The sequence below is a fragment of the Tursiops truncatus genome, chromosome 11 (assembly GCF_011762595.2).
Source record: "Tursiops truncatus isolate mTurTru1 chromosome 11, mTurTru1.mat.Y, whole genome shotgun sequence".
In the NCBI taxonomy this organism is placed as follows: Eukaryota; Metazoa; Chordata; class Mammalia; order Artiodactyla; family Delphinidae; genus Tursiops; species Tursiops truncatus.
The window spans coordinates 78,543,803-78,555,003 of record NC_047044.1 but is presented as its reverse complement, the minus strand read 5'-3'; the positions used below and the strand labels follow the sequence as shown (position 1 = coordinate 78,555,003).

The following is an 11,201-nucleotide window of genomic DNA, read 5'->3' as shown; positions in this document are numbered from 1 at the left end:
GTGGTCTGGAACTGAACTCACAAAATCTCTGAGGTATGCCTGTACATTATTATTAACTAAAGCCCATAGTTTACATTAGGTTTCACTCTTAGTGTTGTGCATTCAGTGGGTTTTGATGAGTGTATAATGGCATGTATCCACAATTACAGTATCCTAGAGTTTCACTGCCCTGAGTATCCTCTGTGCTCTACCTATTCATCCCTCCCTCCCCTTATCCTCTGGCAGCCACTGAACTTTTTACTGTCTCCAGTGTTTTGCCTTTTCCGGAATGTCATGTAGTTGGAATTATACAGTATGGAACCTTTTCAGATTGGCTTCTTTCACTTAGCAGTATGCAATTAAGTTTCCTTTACATCCTTCTGTGACCTGATAGCTCGTCTCTTTTTAGCACTGAATAATATTCCATTGTATGACTATAGAAGTTTATACATATATTCACCTATTGAAGGACAACTGGATTGTTTGAGTTTTGGCAATTGTGAAAGAAGTTGCTATAAACATCCTTAGGCAGGTTTTTGTGTGGACGTATGTTTTCAGTTCATTTGGGTAAATACCAAGGAGCATGACTGTATGATAAGAGTGGTTCAGTTTTGTAAGAAACTGCTAAACTGTTTTCCAAGGTGGCTGTACCATTTTGCATGCCTACCAGCAGTGAGTGAGAGTTCCTTTTGCTCCACATCTTCACCAGCATTTGGTGTTGTCAGCGTTTTGGATTTTGGACATTCTTATAGGTGTGTAGTTAGTATCTCATTGCTGTTTTACTTTGCAATTCCTTAATGACATATGATATTGATCATCTTTTCATATTCTATTTGCCATCTGTATTTCTTCTTTGGTGAGGTTCTGGTTCTTGGCCCATTTTTACTTGGGTTGTCTATTTTCTTATTGTTGTATTTTAAGAGTTCTTTGAATACTTTACATAAAAGTTTATTAGCAGACATAATAATTATTATTATCAGACTCTTGTCTTTTGCAAAAGTGTTCTCCCTGTCTGTGGGCTTTCTTCTCATTCTCCAAACAGTGCCTTTTGCAAAGCGGTAGCTTTTCTTTTTAATGAAGCCCAACTTACCATTTTTTTAAATAGATTGTGCGCTTCCAGGGTTGTATCTAAAAAGTCACAGCCAAACCAAGTTCACCCTGACTCTCTTCTATGTTACCATCTATGAGCTTTATAATTTTGCTTTCAATACTTCAGTTTTTAAAGTAATATTTCCTGCTTGGTTTGTCCTAACATCTGAAAATTTCCAGCAAAAAATGTATTCTGACCTGGTTTTCTGGCTATTTTTTACTTTCTTTCATGGATTTAGATTGTCTCAGTTTATGAGTCTGTGAAAAATGAGTATTTTTCATTGCAACTATTTTCTTTGTGTTAATTGCTTGCATGTAAAATAGACTGCAGAGGGCTTCCCTGGTGGCACAGTGGTTGAGAGTCCGCCTGCCGATGCAGGGGACAGGGGTTCGTGCCCCGGTCCAGGAGGATCCCACATGCCACGGAGCGGCTGGGCCCGTGAGCCATGGCCGCTGAGCCTGCGCGTCCGGAGCCTGTGCTCTGCAACGGGAAAGGCCACAACAGTGAGAGGCCCGCATACCGCAAAAAATAAAAAATAATAAATAAATAAATAAAAATAGACTGCAGAGGAACTGCAGAATTACAGAGAACTATGATCTTTATAATAATAATGAAGTGCTTCCTGGGAAAACTTGGCCTATAATTTTAGTCATCTTTAGCACGACTAAAGGACTGGCTCAACCAAGGAGTCTGTACTTGTCCAGGTTCCATTTTCAAGGCTAGCACAGACTAGATTTGGGCAAGAAAATGTGAGAGCAGGGAAGGCAGAGGGGAAGCCACAGCAAGAAAAGGCTTCTGAGTCCAAGCATTTCATAGGCTGGTGCCCAAGGTAGTCATTAAAGAGTTAAGTTAGGGCTCTGTGGAAATATGGGTGATTATTTTCCTTTGATGTTATTTTAAATTCTCAATAATACTTTTTATATTTTGAAACATTTGTAAATAATTCAATTTTAAATTCAGAAAAATAAAATTAGAAAATTTAAATGCATGAAAAGACTGAAAAATAAGAAAATTAAATAGGTAAAAAATAAATTGCATAAAATGAACTCCTCAAGGCCATACTTATCTCCATTATCATCAGACAGACAAGGAAAGATACTGTGAAATTTGATGAAACCAGACAGAAAGAACTTAGATTTTGTTAAACATCTCTGGGCAGTGAAGCCTTTCCAGTGTTGATAGACTCTGTAGTTACTGATGATATCAAATGTTTCTCATCATCAGTGAATGCACTACAGAAATACTGATGTCATTCTTTGATTTTTTTTTTTCTATATCTAACTTAACACAAGGCCATGCCAACTATATAACTTTGCATCCTGAAAACTGGGATGCCTGTGAATAAGGCTAGGATTTTGTCTTTTGCAGAAAACATCTAAATTCCCTTTACTCTTCTATTCTGTTGGAGTTTTTCCCTGCATCCTTGCCTTGAATAAAAATATATATTTATGGTTTTAGGTTGGCAAAAGTGGTTGGATTGTCTGGATATATCATTGATATTCTTCACCACCTTACCTATTTTTCATTTTTCTTTTTATTAAGTGATGATTATAACTAACATTTATACAGTACTATATAATACTAGACACTGTGCTATGCAATTTGCATTGATTATCTTGTTTAATTTTCATAGTAACTGATAAGAGATCTTTATTGTTATCCCCACTTTACACATGAAGAAAATGAGACTTGGAGACAAATAACTTGCCTGGGGTCACATAGCAGTGGGTCAGACCAGGCCACCTGACTCCAGAGCCCTGCCCTACCCTTCCTCCTTGCAATGTTTTCTTAGGAGTATAACAAAACTGAAACTCAGTGACTTTTTCTAAGATCTCCAGATGATTCCAGATCTCCAACTGGTTTCTTGCTTTCAGACTTGATCCTCTCAAACTGATCCCATACACAGCTACCACTGTGGTTTATCAAAAATGAAACCTACTCATGTTATTTCCTGCCTCAAACCCTTCAAAGCTTCCACATCCTCCTGTAAAACAAAATCTAGGTCCCTTAGCACAATATCCAGGAGCCTCTGCATGAGCAGGTCTCTGCTTCATAACTTCCGTACCGCCTTCCCACATTGACATTGCAGCAACAAGAACGGTTTGTGATTTCTCACACACACTCCATAATCTCTTATCTAGTTTCTGAAGCACACAACTGCATGGGCAGTTCTTCCTCCATGCTACACTAAAGCCTCGTTGCATCAGGGAAACACCTATCCATCTCCAAAAATCCTTCCCATACCAAACACTCCTCTGAACCCCACACACCTCACTGGGGGATGCGCCCTCCTCTGCACTAGTAGAATGTCCCCTAGAATCTTATTTATGTTGCTGCAGTAGAGTCATAATACAGGAGTCAGCCTTTCCCTTTAGACTACAGGTTCATTGAAGACAGAATAAACCTCATTCCCTTTTATTCATATATAAATATTATATAATGAAAAAATGAAACTGATGATGGAAGGTGAAAGAGTGATCCAGTGGTTAGTCCTGGCCCTTAAATAATTCTCCATTATCATTTACTGGTTCAGGTACTTTTGAATGGAGTCATTACTACTAAGAAAACTCAGGAGTGGAGAGAGGGAAGCCCATTAGCTTTGCTTCATACCTGAGCCTAGTCTGAGTCTTGCAGCTCCTGGGAGCTCACCAAGTCTCTTTTGTGTTTTCAGCTCCTGAGCAGTTTTGCTATAGATGGGACAGAGCCTAAAAGGAGTGGCATGAAGTATGTTAAAGCTGAGTGTTCTGCCTCCAAATAGGACCAGAGGTGCTGAGTCAGTGTTAGTGAAACTCCCCGGTTGCATCATGGCTTCTTTAGAAAACTTTTAACTGAAATTACCCATGTTTTATTTCACATCATGCCTTTGCACATAACTGCCAAGCCATAAACGGTAATACAGCAGGCTTCCTGTTCCGATTCAAAGCAGTCTAGTGAAGAACAAAGATGTCATGTTTTGTAAGATACAGAGTTATTTTTCTCCCCCCAATTATTTTTAGCATGAAGCGTGATCTCATGCCACTCTCTCCTTTTTTGCAAACCTAACAGTGCTCATTTGTTTCTTGGTCTTACAAGTCACTTGCTTTAGGGTGTCATTTTTCTCGGAAGACTGCCCGTAATAGAACTGTCTTGATAACTTCAAAATAAAGCCTAAGAAAATGATTTTAAAAGGTAAAGTCCTGCTATTGTAAGTTCTTTGTAAGTGTTGATGCTAAATCATGCTATTGACATTAACCCAGCTGACTTTAATTTCAATTCATTCATTCAACAAGCAAGTATTGAGTCCTACATTTATAATATTACTTTAAAATACATTGAAAGGCTTGTTGTCAAGGATCTTGCTAAATAATCTCCTAAGTTTGTTGACATGAATAACGCCTGATTTATGTTGAATAAAGAGAATTCTTAGAACTGAAGTGTTTGCTCATCTTCCTTTCCATCAATCAGGGGAAAAAAAATCAACCCTCTAGAGAGGAAAATAAAAATCAGAAAACACAATATAATACAGCTAGAAAGGGAAATAAGGACCAACCTAACTTAGCCGTCCTCAAGATACTGAAATCTGGAACCCAGGTCTTCACAGAGCTCATGCCAAAGATCTCATAGCAAGAGAAGGCCAGGCTGTTTAGTAAGCATTTTCATTATTTTGTCACAGTGAAATCCCAAATGTAAAATGTAGTCATAGATAACATCAGTGGAAGAAGGTATTTAAAAGCTTGATTTTTAAATAAATTGATGTTAAACTAATTACTCTGTTAGATTACCCATCTCTCTCATCTCCTGTTTGTGAAATAAGAAAAGTTGTTACACCATTTTCCAAGAGGACAAGTATGTCACAGCCATGAATATAGAAATACAGTTTTGCTCACATTTATACACACACATACACACACAGAGAGACACAATTTCAGGTTAAGATACTACTACCATTCTCCACTGTCATCAATTTTGAAGTTTTTCCTAAATGTAATTTACTCCGATTAATTTTTCAATTGTTTCAGCTGTAAAGTGGGGATAATACTAGTGCCTACTTCCTAGGGTGGTCGTGTGAATTGAACGAACTTATATATAAAAAGCACTTACAGTGATGTGGTGTGTAGTAGGCGTTATTTAAGGGTTAGCTATTATTATTCATCCAAAAGCTATGTTATTTTTAGAAGTCAGACATTTCCTTGAATTTATGTCCACAATTCAGGTGGCATGAAAGCATGAGCTATAAGAAACCAAACCGACCTTACCAGTCACAAATAGGAGTACGAGTAGTACAAAAAACTCATCTCCATAAAAAGATGATTATGCCAGAAGAGTTAGAGTTGTCTAGGTTGAATTTTAAATGTGTGTGAGGAACAGTCTTAGTTATTTTTGGAAGTGGCAAAAATCTCTTTGTGTTGCTTTGAAAATGAATGTGTGTACTATGAAGATGGTATTCTAAAGCATAAGTGACCTAGATTCAATTAAGCTAATTGGAGGCCTACAGAGGAATTGGAGGTTGGGGAATAGACCAAGAGATGACGGAGTATAGAACAAGGGAAAGGGAGAGGAACTGGACATAATTAGCTAGGCAGAGATGTGTAGAGGTGGTACCATAGGATGGAAATAGAAAATTATCAAAAAAGGAGAAAAAAGAGGTAGGTGACAGAAAACTGAGGGGTGGAAGAAGGTCAGAACCTGCGGACAACAGGTAGAATGAAGACATGGAGAATGTGAGATAGTGATCTGAACTTACACAGGCTAAGAACAGGCTGAGAGCAGGGCCTACCTTAGAAGCACAGGAGAGGGGAGAGCAAGAGAAATTGCTTATATCATAGTATCTGAGCTGCCCCAGCACCCCCAGTGGGGTCACTGAGTGCTTTTCAACATGGTGAAATTGCCTGAACTATATGAAATTTTAACATGTTAGATTCTCTTCATAGTACCTGTTTCATACCACAATACCCACACACAAAATAACAAAATGTGATTGTGCATCAAAATCTTTGTTGCATCCTGTTTCATGGAAGCTGGCAGAAACAGAGCCTAGCAGTGTGCCCAGGACAGAAAGGGGCTGCTGTCATACAAGCTGAAGTCTCAGGCTGAAACACTGCAGGTAAGAAGGAGAAGCAAGCAGTCCTGGTGAGGGGACAAGGGCAGAGCCAGTATCCTGACAGCAGCGCCAAGCTTAGCAACAGAGAGATGGTTGAGATGGCCATGGAGCAAATGTTCACAGACTTTATCTCAGGGTGGTGGGGTCAACCCCTGGTGGGGTTTCCTTGGTCGAAATGTATTTGCTAAGTTTTTCAAATGGGAATATTTGACTTTGGTGATTAAAAAAAGAGTTTCTCAAGAGCAATGAAAAAAATAACCAAAATGAAAGCTGCTGGATGCTGCTCCCTGGGCAACCCTGTATTTCGGCTCACACACTGTAGCTGCTGCCCCCATGTGCCTTCCAAGTGGCCTCTGTCATCTGACAACCTTCTTTAGGGGCTTGTCAGCTCAGGGTGAGGAGAACTGTCCCCACCGGGCAGCGACACCATCTTACTCTTAGACAATCAGCTCCATTATGGCACAAAAATTTTCTGGGGTAAAATTTTGAGGACACAGACCTTGAGATGTGTCTGCAAGCCCCCCTCATCTGTAGAACCTTTAAGCTGTTGCCCCTCTGAATAGATACACTGAGCAAAATTGTTTAATGGGAAATACATGAGATCTGGAGGTGGGCAGTTTGAAAGCTGGCTCCATCAATTATTAGCTGCATATTAGTTAATCACTGTGTGTTTCATTTCCCAAATTACTGAATGAGAGTAAGAATCCTACCCTATGCATTGTAAGGATTAGGGTGAAATTTCAAAGTGCTTAGTACAGTGTATGATACGTATAAGGTGTTCAACATTTAAAAATAGCTGTTATTATTGTTAAATTGGGGAGGTAATCCAACGTAGACAAGTGTTTATGCACTTAAGGAACATATCAATTAGCTGGGAGGCTGACAAGTAAGCTAACAATTACACGTAGTGTAGAAAATGCTCTAACAGAGGTATGTTCTAGGAGCACATCAGATTGCGGGGGGACAGGTTTCCTAAATGAAGTGTTGCTTGAGCTGAGTCTTGATGGGAAACAGTGTCTACAACAGGGCCAGGCCTAGGGTGATACAGCAAGGCACTTGCCTCAGGCACAAAATTTAAAGGGGGCCAAAATACTCAATAACTAATAGAAATTATATATATATATATATATATATATATATTTTTTTTTTTTTTTTTTTTTTTTTTTTTTTGTGTGTGTTACACAGACCTCTCACTGCTGTGGCCTCTCCCATTGCGGAGCACAGGCTCCGGACGTGCAGGCTCAGCGGCCATGGCTCACGGGCTTAGCCGCTCCATGGCATGTGGGATCCTCCCGGACCAGGGCACGAACCCGTGTCCCCTGCATCGGCAGGCTGACTGTCCACCACTGTGCCACCAGGGAAGCCCAGAGATAATATTTTAATGCAATGTTTTAAAAAGTTGAATTGGCAAACTGCAGCCTGCAGCTTGCCTGCTTATTTGTATAAAGTATTATTGGAACAGGGGCTGCCATTTGGGTGAGGTGAGTAAGGCAGGGTCGTGGAAATGCAGGATCAATTCCTGTCTTTATTTCAAGTTTGAATATTTTGTTTATTGTGGATTTCTTTAGCTATTGCATTAATGTATTATTGATCTTGATCACTGCATTTACTGTCACCTCCTTAGATTTTGTGCCTGAGATGAGTGCCTTACCCTCTGATGAGAAGATATCAAGATGAAGGAGACCCAGCAGTTAAAGGACACATTCCAGGAAGAGAAAAAGCATTTGTGAAGGCCCTAAGGGCAGGCATGGAAGGCTATCCTCACAGCAAATGGCTCCACGGGGCTGGCACAAAGAAGACAGGAGGAAGAACAGCAGAAGTGTCCAGAAAAGCCATGTAAGGCCAGACCTTGAAGAACTGTTATGTACAAGCCTAAAATAATTAAAATTCTAGAGATGCATCAACCATTTTCATTAGCAATGTTTTCCTCAAACATTTTTGTTTGAGGAAAAGTAACTCTTGGAAGAGCCAAGACAGAGGTATTTAAGAGGCTACTGTAATCACAGCCTAGAAAGTATGGTGACATGAACTATGGAGAAGACAGTGGGAGTAGAGCAGGAGGGCCTGGATTGGCAGACATTTAGAAGATGGAGGGAATGCTGAATAAACATTGAAAATAATTAACCTAAAAGTTTCTCTCCCTGCTCTGCTAGAAACATGGTGAGGCTATTCGCCTATATCGGTCAAACAGGAGGAAGAGTAGGTCTGGGGGAAGATAATGAGGTTAGTGTGGACCCAGGAAATTTGGAGTTTGGGTAGAGGTATACATGGAAGTATCATCACAGGATTGTTACAATCAGGAGGAGAGATTCCAAAAATCCATTGGAATGATAGAGACTATGTGACCAGGCACCAAACTCAGTCCTTGGTTTTGGAGGAGCCAGCTGGGCAATGCAATCAACATGAGGCTGTGGACATCTGCATCGCACAGGAGTGTGTGAACCTCTGAGCATCCTCCATGCCCAGCGCTCCCCTCAGAGAAAAACTCATCGGTGAGTCGTTGTAAAGTTGCAAAGCCTGTCACTCTAGTCATGACTGAAGGAACCAGGAATTGGTGCCCAGGTCAAAAGCAGCTATGGATTCTAGTGAAGGAGGTCAACTAGCAGAGAAGTGATTTGGTCCCAAAGTCCACTCTTTGTGTGGGAAGGTGATAAAATGCCCTTAGTCCGGGCTTCCCTGGTGGTGCAGTGGTTGAGAGTCTGCCTGCCGTTGCAGAGGACACGGGTTTGTGCCCCGGTCTGGGAAGATCCCACATTCTGCGGAGCGGCTGGGCCCGTGAGCCTTGGCCGCTGAGCCTGGGCGTCTGGAGCCTGTGCTCCGCAACGGGAGAGGCCACAACAGTGAGAGGCCCGCATATCGCAAAAAAAAAAAAAAAAAAAAAAAAAAAATGCCCTTAGTCCAAAAGCAGCAGGGATTCATGGATGCCTGTTCTGAGGTAACAATAAGATGACTGAATCACTTGGGGAGCTGTTGTATCTTGTTTAACAATGAGCTGTTGACAGTTCTCCCTCATACCTGCTGTCAGTTCCGTCTGGCCTCGGAATCCCTGGGATTCAGCCCAAACCTGCAGCAGCTAAGATGGGTTTTGTTGCTTTCTCACTATTTGGTAATCCCTACAAGGCCCTGCCATTTCATATAACGTGAGCAGGTCTTTTCCATACAACCTAAAAGGCTATAGGTGAGGTAAGGCCCATTTCACTAGGGGAGCCAGAAGACCAAAGCCTGAGGGCAAGGTGTCAGAAACCAGAAGCACAGAGCCAAGGAGGTTAGAACATAGACACATCCCAGGAACAAAACTGAATCATGAGCCAGCACAGGAATCAGAGCCTGCAGACTGACAATGGGGAGCCTAACAATGAGCCCCAACAAAATTCATTCAACAGTGACCTGGACAAATCACTTCTCTGTGCCTCATTTTCCTAATCTGCAAAATGGGGGTAACCTTGGTACCTTTGGCATGGGGTTGTGATGAGGACTAAATGAATTAAATGTGTGATGTCCTTACAACCAGGAAGATAGTAAACATTATGTAGATGGCTGTTAAAAATAAACTATTTACTTTTTAAAAAATTGACTGGTATCAGCCCATTTCTCCCTTCTTAGACGTTTTGTAGCTTATGATACATATCACAACTAAAGTTAACCAATTGCCAGATATACACAAGACCAGCAAATTGCTCGATTAAGCTTGGGGTTAAGTTTTCTCAGTTTGGTTTATTTAACAATTTTACTCAGGACTGCTAGGACATACATTCCCCACTGAATCTGTGGGAATGAGCAGTTGTGTCTACACTGGATATTTAGGGTTTTTTTAGTTTTTTTTGATTTTTTTTTTTGTGGTACGCCGGCCTCTCACTGTTGTGGCCTCTCCCGTTGCGGAGCACAGGCTGCGGACGCGAAGGCTCAGCGGACATGGCTCACGGGCCCAGCCGCTCCACGGCATGTGGGATCATCCCGGAACGCGGCATGAACCCGTGTTCCCTGCATCGGCAGGTGGACTCTCAACCACTGCGCCACCAGGGAAGCCCGATATTTAGTTTTTAAGGTTACTTGTAGGGAGAAAAATATCATCCTGCTCTGGTGTAGTCCCTAATAAGGTCACCAATCAACAGTAAAAGAACATCTTTCAAAGTGAAGAAACAACTATTAACAAAATCAGTTGCTGTGTATGTCCTTTATTTCCATAGGCTAATTTTCTATTTGATAATAAGCATCAGCTTTGATTTTTTTTCTATAAGATATGCAATTTCTGATCCTAAAGTAATTCTTCTAATTGATATATATGCAATTTATTTTATACAATTTTCAATTGACCAGAAAGAAAAGAAAGAGAAATTTTCATTGAGAAGCTACTGTGGTTTATGTACTATGCTCTTCACTTTTGTATACATTTTTCTCATTAAATTCTCATTGCAAGCTTATAAGTTTAGCAATATCATCCCCACTTAACATGTAAATAGAGAGAATGAGAGCAAGGGGGAAGACAAAAGCAAGCAAGTAAGAGAGAAGGAGGAAGAGAGAAACTAGAAATGTTTACTTCTCTTATAATATTGAATCCAGAAGATAATATTACATTGTAAATACTTTTTTGCCCACATTTTCATAAATGATGAATTCTACATTAACAATGAAATAATTGAGATAATGCAGTGCTTTGTTTTGAATATTAAATTTCTTTTGATTTCAGGCCCTTGTCTGTTTTTTTTGGTTTGTTTATTTTTTTCTTTTGGCTGCACCACACGGTTTGTGGGATTTTTTTGTTCCCCAACCAGGGATTGAACAGGGACCCTCAGCAGTGAGAGCTCAGAGTGCTAACCCCATTGGACTGCCAGGGAATTCCCAAGGCCCTTGTCTTCTAAGAACCTCCCAGAGAATATTCACTCTGCTTACCCCTGGTAAATGCCTGATTTGTGATGTCTTTCCTTCCCACTAGACTCCCCAACAATGAGAGTACAGGACTGCCAAAGAGCAAAGATTTAGTGCTGCGTTTTAACATGACTTAACTCTAACAATTTGGAGCCTGTTGATTTAAGGTTTGATGGAGAGTCTTTC

General features: G+C 40.6%; 1 long non-coding RNA gene across 1 annotated transcript; it reads left to right on the top strand.

The window, feature by feature from the left end:
* Positions 1–5,406: 5,406 nt before the first annotated feature.
* Positions 5,407–10,833, top strand: LOC109550421 (uncharacterized). Its single transcript, XR_002176933.3, has 2 exons — positions 5,407–6,152; positions 7,774–10,833. It is a non-coding gene; the product is annotated as an uncharacterized lncRNA (long non-coding RNA).
* The last annotated feature ends 368 nt before the right edge of the window (positions 10,834–11,201 follow it).